General features: G+C 35.3%; 1 long non-coding RNA gene across 6 annotated transcripts; it reads left to right on the top strand.

Moving 5' to 3' along the window:
- On the top strand, positions 8,861-12,968 carry LOC107630194. Of its 6 annotated transcripts, XR_002359149.1 has the most exons (7): positions 8,881-9,459; positions 9,936-10,078; positions 10,782-10,923; positions 11,166-11,266; positions 11,348-11,472; positions 11,997-12,081; positions 12,172-12,968. It is a non-coding gene; the product is annotated as an uncharacterized LOC107630194 (long non-coding RNA). The 6 variants fall into 6 exon arrangements; XR_002359147.1 differs by having other exon boundaries at positions 8,861-9,459; positions 11,333-12,081; XR_002359148.1 differs by having other exon boundaries at positions 8,866-9,459; positions 11,166-11,472.

Genomic DNA, 13,746 nt, shown 5'->3' with positions numbered 1-13,746 from the left:
CTATGTTGTTTCTCATAGGTTTTGTTTGTTAAAATTGTGTTCAGAGTTTGTTTGGTTAGCAATTAGCTAATAAATGCTTCTCTTCGCTTATCTAATTGTGTAGGAAAGAATTGCGGAGATTGAGCAACATGATAAATCATCTAGACTGTTGTCTCAGAATGATTCACTTGCTCAAGCTCTTGGAAAGGAGCACCCAGGTAGAGTGCGTGGCATGGGAATCGGACCGACTACTAGTCAAGTGTTCGGTACGAATTCAACTCAATCGAGCATTGGAACTCAAAGGGAGGAGACCCAAAGGGTGTTGCTTGAACTGCAAGCAGAGCTGGCGGCTGAGAAATTAAAAAAGAAGGCAATGGAGGATGAAGTAGCAGCCGAGAAGACGAGAAGGCAGACAATGGAGAGTGCTCTGATGTGTCTAGTTCGAGGGAAGGTGGGGAGCTGCCACCAAACGTGGCTGCATGGATGAATTCATTGGAGGGACAGAGTAGAGAGTAGATCTAAGGATTTGAAATTTATTCTTTAAGTTAAATATACACTTTTTTATTGTTGATTATGCAACTCTTAGTAAGGAATACACTTTATTGATATTTGGATTAATGATTAATTTTATCAGTTTTGATTTTTATTCGTTCACCCATCAATTTATTCATTCAGTTACAAAATAATTAAGTTTTCTAATATCAGAAAAAATTCAAAAAATAAAAAAAATAATACGGTAATTAAAAGAGCGCTGATTGCCGGTGCAAAATACAGTCATTTTGCGGCCATTTAGATGGAACAATAGCGGCGGTTATCAAATTGCCGAAGATAAATTTAATTTTTTGGGAAAATCGGATAGCGGCAGTTCCAAACCGCGGCGGTTCCAAACCGCCGCAGAATACATTTATAAAAACACAACGGTCAATAGAACAGCAGCGGTTCAAAACCGCTAGAAAATACATTCGAATTTCCTGTTGGCCAAATAGTGGCGGTTTCAAACCGACCGCCGCTAAATCAATCGACGCCAATCAAGTGGTTTCCCAGCGGTTGTGCCAGCGGTTCAACAAAAAATGTTGCAAAATCAAATGTCCACGCCCTATATAGCGATGGTTTTTGTACCGCTGGTAATTCGTTTTGTGGCGGTTATAAACCGATGCTAGTCCTCCTGCAAACCACTGCTAAGAAGCGGATCTGCTGTAGTGATATTGTAGATTTAGTTAAATTTGGAATAATTATTTGACTTATAGGAGAAGGAATAAAATTTTGGCATTATTATATTACAGATTGATTAATAACATATGTGATCCGTGAAATATAATTTACTAATTAGCATTTGTTTACTTATTTATTTAGTTAAATATAGGATAATTACTTGACTAGGTTTAGGTAATTTTATAGTTAAATTATGGGTAATTACTTGATTAGGAATAAATATATGTTTATATTTGCAAAGCCTCCTGTTGTGGCGGACGGTGAATTTGCTGTGGGAATTTAGTTCCAAGGAAGCTATCATTATGACGATGAAAGATTATACCATCCACAGAGGTGTAGACTATCGGGTGTATGAGTCAGAACTAATGACATTTTATACCAAATGTACACAGTACGGCACAGGTTGTGATTGGCTGATCAGGGTTAGTATTATCCGCAGGAAGTACTGTTGGGAGATAAAGAAGTACAATGGTAGTCACACTTGTACTAGAGCCACCATTTTCCAGGACCATTTGAAACTGGATTATAGCACAATTGCAAAAGTAATAAAGCCGTTGGTAGAGGCTGACCCCTCTACAAAGGTGAAATCAGTCATTGTGAAAGTACCGTCAAAGTTCAATTACACCGTAAGTTATCGTAAAGCATGGTTAGCAAAGCAAAATTCAGTGGAAAAATTTTCAGAGGTTGGAAAGTATCGTACAAAGCTTTGCCCATATTGTTTGAGGCCATGTGTCACAAGGAGCCATCAGTAGCCATTGGTGAGGAAATTATAACCACAAACTAACCGGCAAGTGCACCGGGTCGTACCAAGTAGTACCTCAAGTGAATGAGGGTCGATCCCACGAGGATTGATGGACTAAGCAACAATGGTTGATTAAATTACTTAGTTAGGCAAACAAAAATTGATGTTTGAGATTTTAAAAGCATTAAACAGTAAATCAAAAAATCGGAATAGCAAGCAGTAAATTGAAGTGAATAATATATGAGAAAACAGTTAATGTTTCAGAGATATCTATTTTCTGGATTGAATTTTCTTACTAACTAATTTAATCATGAAAGATTTAATTCATGGCGAACTATATGTGACTAAATCCTAATTCCTTAGACCTTTTTAGTCTCCTCTAAAATTCATCAACTGCCAATTTCTTGGTCACTTAATTCCAATTAGAGGGTGGAGTTCAATTCTAGTTTATATGCCACAAAAATCTTAATTACCCAAATATAAGAGGATTATATGTCACGTATCCTGTTAAGTCCAGATAATTAGAAATTTAAGAGAATATGTTTTCAAGCTGTTGTTCAAGTAAAGAGCTTTTCCAAGTTATACAAGAACTCAATTAGAATCAAGGTCATACTTCCGTTCCACCCAGATTCATAAAATAAAGAACGAAAACAATTCTTGAATTATAAATCAGTACATGAATTAAAATAGAAAAATAGTAGTATCAATCCATACAATAGACAGAGCTCCTAACCTTAACAGTGGAGGTTTAGTTGCTCATGGTGCAGAGAGAAAAACTAGGATTCGTAAAACTGTAAAGTGCGGAATGAGGTAGAAGAGAAGAGAGAAACCCAAAGGGCTGATTCTTTTTCCCTTTTATATCTAATCCTAATTAATGTAAAATATATTTTCTAAAACTAAAATAATATCTTTTCCTAATTTAAAATAAAATACAAATTCAATCAAAATAAATTTAGCTTCAAGTTCAGCTGGAGAAGGCCGAATCAAATGGAAGAAAAGGGTATACTATTATATATTTTTAGAAAGATCTAGAAGTTAGCTTTCCAATGCCGCTAAAATCATGTTAATTGGACCTCTGTAGCTCAAGTTATTTTTGTTTGAGTGCAAGGAGGTCGGGGTTGACAGCATCATTCGCTTTCTTCCTTTTCTGCTACAAAACCCCGTCAAATCTATCCGAATGCTACCTGAAATAAATAGAAATTACAAAAAACTCAAAGTAGCATTCATAGTGACTAAAGGTAATTAAATCTTGATTAAACTCAACAATTTGAATACAAATTCACTAGGAAAAGATAGAGAAGATACTCACGCATCAGCCATCCATTTTGAAACCATGCCTTTATACCAGGGGACGACTTAGTAACTGATATTCAGGTATTACATCAAATTTTCTGGAGTTATTACCCTTGTATTAGAGAATTCAGATATTGCAAACCAGTTATCTAGGTAGATGGAATTCACTTATATGAAAAATATAAGGGTTGTCTATTAGTTGTAGTTTCACAGGACGGTAACAATAATATCGTGCCTATTACAATTGCCATTGCAGAGGGAGAGACTTTTGATGCGTGGTATTTTTTCTTAGTAACTTGCGACAACATATGGTGACCCGGGATGTTGTGGGACTTATCTCTTATCGACACGACTCCATTAGTTTAGCTATTGCTCATATTAATGGAGCTTGGTCGCCTTTTAGAGCTTTCCACATATTTTGCATCAAGCATATAGAGTCAAACTTCTTGAGGAAGTTCAAGGCACTGTACTTGCAAAACTTTATTGTCAACATAGGTAAATTTAAATATATTGAAGTTTGTGAATGTTATAGTTACCATTATTATGAATGTCATTTATACTTCGTATTTATACTTATTTTTTTAAGGTCGCAGAATATTTGAGGACAGTTCACAAATACGAGATGCGTTATCAGCGTTTGGGAGAGCAGGGTGAGGCTTACACTAATTGGTTAAATCGAATCCCACGTGAACAGTATGCTTTGGCATTCGATGGTGGCTTTCGATGGGGTCATATGACCAAGAATCTAATGGAGTGCATCAATTCAATCTTAAAGGGTGCGCGCAATCTCCCAGTCAGTGCACTTGTAGAGGCAACAATTTACAGGCTTAATGAGTTGTTCACCAAGAAAAGAGCCAAGGCTAAGGCTCGCATTAATACTAGACATATTTTCTCTAAGCTTGTGACCTCCAAGTTGCATGCAAATCAAAGTGCATCGGAAAACATCCAAGTTAATTGTTCCGATAGGAAGAATGAGATTTTTGAAGTGCATGAGATGCCTAATGGAGGGGAGTATGCAATTGACCTATGTCGATAGCATTGTGACTATGGTGAATTCCAGGTGGACTGGATTTCATGTTGACATGTATTTACTTATTGTGCGAATCAGCGACTAGATTGGCAAGTGTACGTTCATGATGTTTATAAGATGGACCACGTTTAAAAGGTATACAGAGCTAGGTTTAGGCCATTAAGAAATCCCACATGTCCTGCTTACCATGGACATTGTTTCGTGCCAAATCCGTTCCTCAGACTAGATACCAAAGGTCAACTAAAGATGACTCGCTTCTTGAAGAAGATGGACCCTTGGATGTTACATGGTCCTAGGTGTTGTAGGCAATGTGGTGGCAAAGGCCACAATCGTAGTAGATACCATTAACACGGTAGTGCAAGTGCAGGTCCTTTTGCTTAATAGAGTTACTACCGTTGTTGCATTTTCTTAGTAGGCTATGACATTTGTATTTTTATATATTGTATCCAAGTATTTATTACTTAGTCGAGATAGACAAAAGTTTAGTTAATATAATTAACAACAAATAAATTAACATAATCAACAACATAATTCTAAAAACATATTACTTTCTTATTGCTCACTTTACATATTTTACAAAATTTTTGCACTTCTTGACAACCCTGTTGAACACAAACAGGGTGAATCAATTAGTGTTATGACATGGAGGATCAGTTCTAAGGTTATAGCCTTTACCTCTATCCGGTGGAGTTGATGTGCCACTTGTGCATGTACTTGTACCACCCACATAAACATAAAAATATATCACATGCATCAATCAAATTATGAAATACTAAGCAATAAAAATACATCTAACGACTAATAAAACCAAATAGTCTACTAGGTAGACAAATAATAAAATATGTTACCTACACTAGGCCCTGGATCTTCAACACGATCGTAATCATCATTGTGGGATTCCTGACCGGCATCCTCATCATCGTCACCATCTTCATCCTCATCCTCGTCATCACCAATCTGGGGGGCTACTAGGTAGTCATCAGTCTCGTGATCAACCCCCTTAGTGGTCTCCTTAATTAGACCTATTGGAATACGATGTGGGTTTTTGCTCTTTACAACTCCTCGACTCCTGTCACTCCTACTCGAGTCAACAGATAGTCTCCCTCAAGAATTTCCTGAAGGAGTGTAGCACCGAGTTCTCAGATCTAAGGACCTTCTACTCAGATTCATACCAAACAGCTGGCTAGATTGTGATTAACCTAGATCCAGAGCCATGAATCCAAGCAGCTCGCTAAATGAAAAATGCATCCCCTATGGAACACTCCAATGTTGCTGATGTAATGGGTATGACTGTGTAAACTTCAATATGGAATGTGTGTGAGGAATATGTGGGGTCGAGATATGCCCAACTGCCTCTTGCAGCTGTTATACCTGTAGTTATTGATGTGATGGTGGCAGAGGCCGTTGCTCTTTCTTCTAATCCCCCACTGAGTTGTCCTCTTGGTTCTCTTGCAACATAAGGTCCGACAAATTCATGTGATTGTCATATTTAGCGCAGTACCAATACATGTAAATCTTTAAGGGATGCTGTAGTTGCATGGGAAGCTCAACAAGAACGACCCTATACCAATTCGTTCACTGTATAACCCAAAAAGAGTGGGTCTAGACCAATCAAAATTCCTAGAGTCAATAAAGACTTCTTCGTGTGCACCATCTAGATCCTATTCCTGATGAAGAACGTTCTAAATGAGACCAAACTGTCTCCTAAGCCTGTCGGTTACATGCCAACTGAATGCTAATGGATGTCTGTAGGAATCATGTCTAGCTCAATGCGCTCAACACCATAAGCCTCCCATACAACCTGGACTCATTAAAATAAACAGATGATTATACGCCAAATAATAATAAGGTTTAACAAATATCTATATCATGATAATATACTTGACCTTCTTGCAGTTCATCTAACGACCTCTTAAAGTGAGCAAAAGACTGAAATCTATAACGCGGTCAGCACGCTCCCAGTTACGCTACCTAACATCATTTATTTCATTAATAAACTTTTATCCTAAACATTAAAATACGATGTGAAAGATTTAGTTAAAGTTGTTACTCACTAATTTTACCTGCTTGCAAGCAGAAAAAGTAAGGGGCCGTTGGAAATTGGCGCAAGAAATGGTAGACGCTTAAACGGATCCATACCCAAGTTAGCAAAAGTGTCAATAGAACATCGATCTCCTTGCAGTCAAAATGAGATATCCTACACATCGCTTTATACAAGTGCGCTAGGCAGGGTAATCCCCAACTAAATTCTCTGATCCCAGCAAAGTTGCAGAGCATCGACAGAAATTTCAGTGCACCGCTGTCCTGGACTTGTCTCCAAACAAGATTGTCCAAAACAATAACATGATGTGATACTTCACATACCTCTGAATGCCCATTTCATCAATCAAAACTAAACGATCTTTCAGATTCCAAAGCCACATCAACTTTATAAAGCTTCCTCTACAATCTGTCTTCCTAGGTGCAATCCCAAACTGGTGCAAGCGTTCAACCTCTAAGGCATCGTAACTACTCATGGTCATTCCTGTCACTAGAAGACCATTTGTCGGAAGGCCAAGAATTACGGCCACATTTTCCAATGTCACAACACACTTACTAACTAGAAGGTGAAACGTATGTGTGTTCGGGTGTTATCTCTCGATTAGAGTATTTATCATTGCTGACTGACATTGGATTATCCCAATATGGGAAACATGATAAAAATAGTCTCTCATAAATGCTCTTCTACAATAGGATTATATGGATCCGACGACAGTAGGTAATTACATGTCAACATCCGTAAACCCTACAAAACGTAGCCAGACAATACATCAAATAAAGTTATCTTATAAACATTGAATAATTAAAATTTTCATCAATTAATTTATATTTAATCAGTTTATCTCAATTTATAGCCTTTAAAATATAATTATTTATTATCATTAACATAATTTAATTATAGTTAACAAACCATCATATCTATAACACTATCACTATTAAGTTTTATTAAATCATAAAATTAAAAAATAATTACTTACATAATCAGGATGATTGAAATAATTAACAATGTAAAACTCAACACAATCAATATTTTTTTATTTTGGGTCTCCTAGGCATTGTTCCTCTGTTTTTCTTCACTAGAGAAAATTTAGCAGGAAGAGAAGTTATTAGAGGGAGAGAGAAATTTTTTACTATGAGTGTGTGAAGAGGAAATTGAAGTGTGTTGAGTGTGTGAGAATGAAACCAGTAACGAGTAAAAGAGGCGAGAGTGGGAGGCAGCTCGATAGGTTACATGCACGACAGGTGGTATTGATACACAAACCGGACCGTCCAATTTCTTCTCCTGACAATACAAACCATCCAATTTGAGTTTAACCTACTCCACAACAGTGTTAAACACACATCACTCCAATAACGTTACATTACACTACTCTTTATATCCAGTTCAAAATTAAAAAGTGGTAAAATTTAAGTGTTATTATTTATTCATGAAATAGTGTGGAAAAAAAACTACATTAAGGCATAAGACAAATCCGGAAAATAGATTATATTTGTGCAAGACATAAGTTGATTTTTCAATAGATTCCATAGTTTACATTTATAAAAAATTCTACCATGTTGACCCAAAATGTAAGCATATGATACTGTCAACATGTGGCATCATTAGACCATGACACATATGTTGAAAATTGTGGTTTTACGGAGATGGAGTCACTACAAGAAAGTACTGGAATAGCGATCGATTTTAGCGACCGATATAGAATTTTCAGGACCAAATCAATATTGGTCGCTAATAGCAACCAAATTAGCGATCAATAAATTTTAAATACAATCAAAATAAAATCGGTCACTAAAATCGGTCGCTATTTTTTTATTTAACGACCGATTTAGCAACCAAAATGGAAATAATGTCTTTGGAACTGTTGGTCACAAAAGCGGTCGCTATTTTTTATTTTAGCGACCGTTTTTGCAACTGATAGTGAAATAGGGTGAACAACTGTTTGGTCGCTAATTCAGTTGCTAAATTATTGGTCGCTAAATCGGTTGCTAATTGTTAATTTAGCGACTGATTTTAGTGACTAACATAATCAGTCACTAATAGCCACCGAATTAGCGACTGATTAGTTTTTTACAACTAGAATATAAATGGTCACTGAAATCGGTCGCTATTTTTTAATTTAGCGACCGAATTAACAACCAAAACAAAGGAAGGAATGTCCTTGAGACTCTTGGTCACAAAATTGGTCACTATTTTTTAATTTAGCGACCGATTTTGCAACTGATCTATAGGTAATAGAATAACGTGGTTGGTAAGGCTGACAATAGGTAAGGTAGGATAGAGTTTGGACCCTACCTTAACCCTACTCACAGGTTGAAAATTTGATTAAAACTCTACCCTGACATACCTGCGGGTTGAGTATCTTTCAACCCTAACCCTACCCGCACCCTAAAGTTCTAAACCCTACCCTACCCTACCCTATCCGTAGAAATATCAAATTTTTTCAAAACAAATATAAAATTCAATCATTCCAAATTTCATACATATTAATAAAATGAAAAATAAAAAATTAATGATCTAAATTACTAAATTAACTAACTAGTTTAATGGTTGCTCACTTATTGCAAGTCATTACATGAGGGAGGTTGTGGATTCAACTCTCACCTCCTTCACTATATACCTAATTTTTATAAAATATGTGTTATATATGGGGTGCAGGTAGGGTAGGATAAGGTATACCCTAAACTCGTACCCTACCCTACCCGCAGGCAAACCCGAACCAATTTCTACCCTACCCACAACGAGTCGGGTAGTCTACCCTACCTGAACGGGTTGATTCGGGTTGGGTACTCGTAAGTAGGGTATGTATTGCCAGCCCTAGTGGTTGGTTGCTAATTCGGTAGCTAAAGTTGTGGTCACTAAATCGGTTGCTAATTTTTAAATTAGCGACCGATTTTATAACTAATCAGTCGCAAAAGCAGCCACTAAGTTAAAAGAAAAAAAAAGATATTATCTAAATTACCCTCACTAACCCTAACTCACCCACACCATTCTCATATTCTCCAATCAGATACCATTGTCGTCTCCGAGCTCCGTTGTCGTCTTCTTCACCGCCGTCTTCTGCGTACGTCTCGCCGCCATCTCTTGAGGTCTCCTCATCGTCTTCTTCTGCAGTCTCAGTATCGTCGCCTATGTCATTAAGATCTCAGCGTCGTCTCCAAGCAGGTAACCTCCTAATCGCCGATTCTGATCCATGCTGTTAGGTTTGGTTTTTCCCCCCTCTGGTTAGGGGTTTTAGCGAAGTACCCACGTTTCTGTCAGAAATTACATTGCTTATCTATATAGTTCACTAATTGCAACTTTCGTATTCCTTTTATCATTGTTAGTATTATTTGCTCATGCGAAATTTGAAGTTTTGTTTACAGTATATGTTGTTATATATCTCGTCACTTTTGTTCTTATTTGTAAAACCTTGGATTCTTATTTATTTATTTTTTGGATTTTTGTGGGTGAAATTTGCTTTGCTACTACAATTGCTTGTAGGTTTTTCAGACATTCTCATATCATTTATGACATAATTGATAATTCTCAATGAAATTTTCATTCTTACTTTTTGCATATTAAAGAATTTCGTTAAGGATTGGTGGTGGTTGTTGTTGTTGAAGAGCTTGGTTAAGTATTCTTATACTAATTATTATCAGTGTATTGGCTTGTTGAAAAAGTGAAAATGGTATTGGATGGCAATTGCACATTTTGGTAGTACATTTGCAACTCAATGGGGAATTCGTCCTCAGGTTTTCGTGAGATCCAGCACGGTGAGCAAGACTACATCATCCAGCCACAAGTGAGTCCTCCGTTGGTTAGATATATTTGTTATATGGAATACAATTAACAATTGGTTTGAAGTGTTCTGCCACTATTTCTTGTTAATCTTGATCATGCTCTTGAATTAGAAAAAGTGCTAAATAACTTCTAACATATTTTCCTTATCATAGTATCCATGTGATATAACAATAAGCTTTGGAGAAGATGTAATTCCGTTACTGTAATTGTCATGCATAGTAGTTTTATTATTTATGTATTGTCACGGATTTTCAGAACTATGTGCTGTTTTTATCCATAGGGTTAATGTTTCTTAGTACACTTTTGATTGAAGTCCAATCACTATATATTGGTATGGAAAGTATATGAATTCACTGAATTGTAAAACTCTCATATTTAATATGCTTATCAATATTATAAAAAAACAAGCATATGCTAACGTGTAAACCACATTGGTGAGTGCTAGCAAAACCAGCATCAATGTCACTTGTGTTACTATATATTCTATTTCTGAATGTGACACATCGAGTTTGGCCAATTGTATGGGTACCTATAAATTAAATTAGATTTATTAATTAATGATTGCCATATAATTTATAATTAACATTTTATCTCTATATTAAATTTAGTGTGAAGAGTATGTTACATATTATTAGCAATGAATATTGAATTACTAGATAAAGTGACCATTTCTTTTGCACTAAATCCTTTGTTACTGAAACAAGAGATGAGAGTGTTAAGATCACCTGAGGCTAGTGGAAGGTCACAAACATTCATTCCTTTTGGTGAACAATGAATTCATGAGAAGGCAATGAAAGACGCCTCACTGGAAAACATTAAACTGCAGACATCAACACCTTCTCTTGGGTAAGTTTTTCAAATATAAATTAACATCATTTTCAAAAATTATCTTCTGTTAGAGGTTAACAAATTTAATCAAGTAAATTCCTATTGTTTGAAACATAGAGAATGATAGGGTGTTGATATTTTTAGTAGAGTTAGTTGGTGTTGGCTCTGATGCAAAGAAAAATATTGATTACATAATATTTTTTGTTAATTGAACTTTTTATGAAGAAAAAACATCTTCTTGATTTCACCTCTCTGGTTAGATTCACAAGGGAATGAAAGAAAAGATATAGACATAAAAAGGTTTAAGCAGGCTCTTTCTCATGCGAATTCACATATGAAGAGTTTTCCATCTACTGCACAGGTTTGCATTATGTCACCACACTAGTAACCAAATGCTTGTTATTAAAGACTCATTGAGTTTTTAAAGGTTTGGTTTGTTTAGGTTGCTGCCCAACAATAAGGTACCTATCTAGCTAGATGCTTTAACCATATGGATCAATGTGAAGAGAATCATGAAGGTCCTCAGCGATTTAGAGCAACCGGATGTCATAAGTTCCTTCTCTTCCAGTACACTTCATATTCTGTTGTGTTATGGTTTTGTTTGTTTTGTGTTCCTATTTAAAAAAAAAAGAGTTCAACACAATAAAATAGAGCTTACTATAAACTAAGAAAACACAAAGAAAACAAAAACTTAAACAAAGTTACTCAACACCGTATTCAACTAATAACACATACTCTACTCCCACATTGCCACTAGCTAATACAACACAAAAAGTTGAATGAGATACAAAAGAAATATAGTAGTGAGTAGTGTTTGCTTCATAGTTAAAAGCAAGGGACACTTGGAAACAGTGCAAAACTTCCTATCTATGAAAATTATTTATATATTATAACTGAGTTATATATAAATACAGAATTTCATGTAAATATGATTTCCCTTGGCACTTTCATTTTCTTTTAGCCCTTTTCAAATGCTCTCCTTATTCTTTTTAAACTAATTTTGCAGCCATGATTTCTAGTTTCTACTTTTTTGATTTTTTTACAAAGAATAAGCAAATACAATTGCTAATCAATGCTGGTGGACCTGATAGGGTATTGCGAGTTCAAATGACCGAGGCTGTTGCACAGTTTAGAGGCTATGACACCTCAAAAATCAAATAAGTGTCTACCTCGTTGGTATGTATTTTTGAAATAGTTATCCTCTTATCTAAATATTTGTACTATCATTAAATGGTTATCCAATTTGTTGTATTTGTAATTACCTAGAGATTGTTATTAGAGAGGTCCAACTTGCAAATGGTGGCCAAGTTAAGAGAAGGGTTGGGAAGGGAGTCCAAAAACATGCCACTGAGGTCCACAATCTCAAGCCTCTCTTCCTCTATGCCTCTGCTTTAGCTGCTGCTGCTGCTGCGGCCGCCGCTCTTTTCCACCTTCTTAATCATCGGTTGTTGTTGCACTTACAACATCGTTAGATAATAATAAGCACCATCTTTTGTAATAGTGACTGATTTAGCTACCGATTTTAGATTTTTAGATCAGACATCACCGACTAATTTTATCAATGACCGATTTAGCGACCAAAAATTTGGTCGCTATTTAGCAACCGATTTTCTCAGTGACAAATTTAGTGACCGATTTTATTAGCAACCGATTTAGCGACCAATATCGTTTGGTACTAGTTTGGTAGCATTGGTTGAAAATCGGTCGCTGTTAGCAACCGAAGTTAGTCGCTATTTTTAACATAGCGACAAAGGTTTTAGCGACCACCAAAATTGATTGCTAAATCGATCGCTATTCTAGTAATTTCTTGTAGTGAGTTCCATTCCTCGTTGTGTGCGCAAGATTAATTAGGGTAATAAAGAGGTTAACATTAGTGAGCAATTGGACTAGAATTGTATGAGTTTATTACTGGGGTAGAAAGAATGGGTTACTATTTTTTTTTGTAACACATGTATAGTTAGCTCATAAAAGGGAGGATGATGAATGGTGGAGCTTTTCTACCTAAAAAACGTGCAAGTTGTAATGCAACATTTATTTCATTTTTTTTTTTTGTGAGAAGCAAACCTGATGTATTATTGGACTGATCGTGATTGGAATAGTGAGCCAATAGGTGAGGTTTTTATTTTTTTAAAAGGAAATAAACTAAGACAAAAAAAAAAAGAAAATAGACATTACAGGTTATAATGTTGCTATCATGTTGGTTGTTATAATATTAATTTTCTAGCATCACACATATCTAATTTCGTAACTTGCTATTATCATTTATATGTAGTTACTAATAATTTCCTATCTAATATGTCTAACGATAAATGGAATAGAAAAATTGAAGGGATATGTTTTCTGAATATATAGGAATTTTTTTACTCACTGAACTATTTTACACTAAAATTTTTTTGAAATAACATAAGCTGTAACAGATTTGCTTCATGAGTAAATTTATTTGGGTTTAATTACTCCACCAGTCCATATAGTTTTACTGAATTTTTAGTTAGGTCTCTATATATATATTTTTTAATTGGATTCTTATACCATATCATATTTTTAACTAAGTCCTTACCATGAAAAAAATATTAGAATTAACAGAATATTATGTTAAACTGTAGAAAATATTCAGTCAAGTATTAGGCATATTCACCTTGTTTAACAAAATATTCCGTTAATTTCAATATTTTTGTTATGGCAGGGACTTAATTACAAAATTTGATATAATATAGGGATTCAATCGAAAAGAAAAGCATAAGAATCTAATTGAAAATTCAGTGAAACTATAAGAACCGACAGAGTAATTAAACTATTTATTAATATGATTTTATTTTTAAAAAAAGTTGTATTGTTGTATTG

This window comes from Arachis ipaensis, chromosome B03 (assembly GCF_000816755.2).
Source record: "Arachis ipaensis cultivar K30076 chromosome B03, Araip1.1, whole genome shotgun sequence".
Classification (NCBI taxonomy): domain Eukaryota; kingdom Viridiplantae; phylum Streptophyta; class Magnoliopsida; order Fabales; family Fabaceae; genus Arachis; species Arachis ipaensis.
The sequence above is the reverse complement of the archived record's forward strand: the minus strand, read 5'-3'. Positions and strand labels throughout refer to the sequence as shown.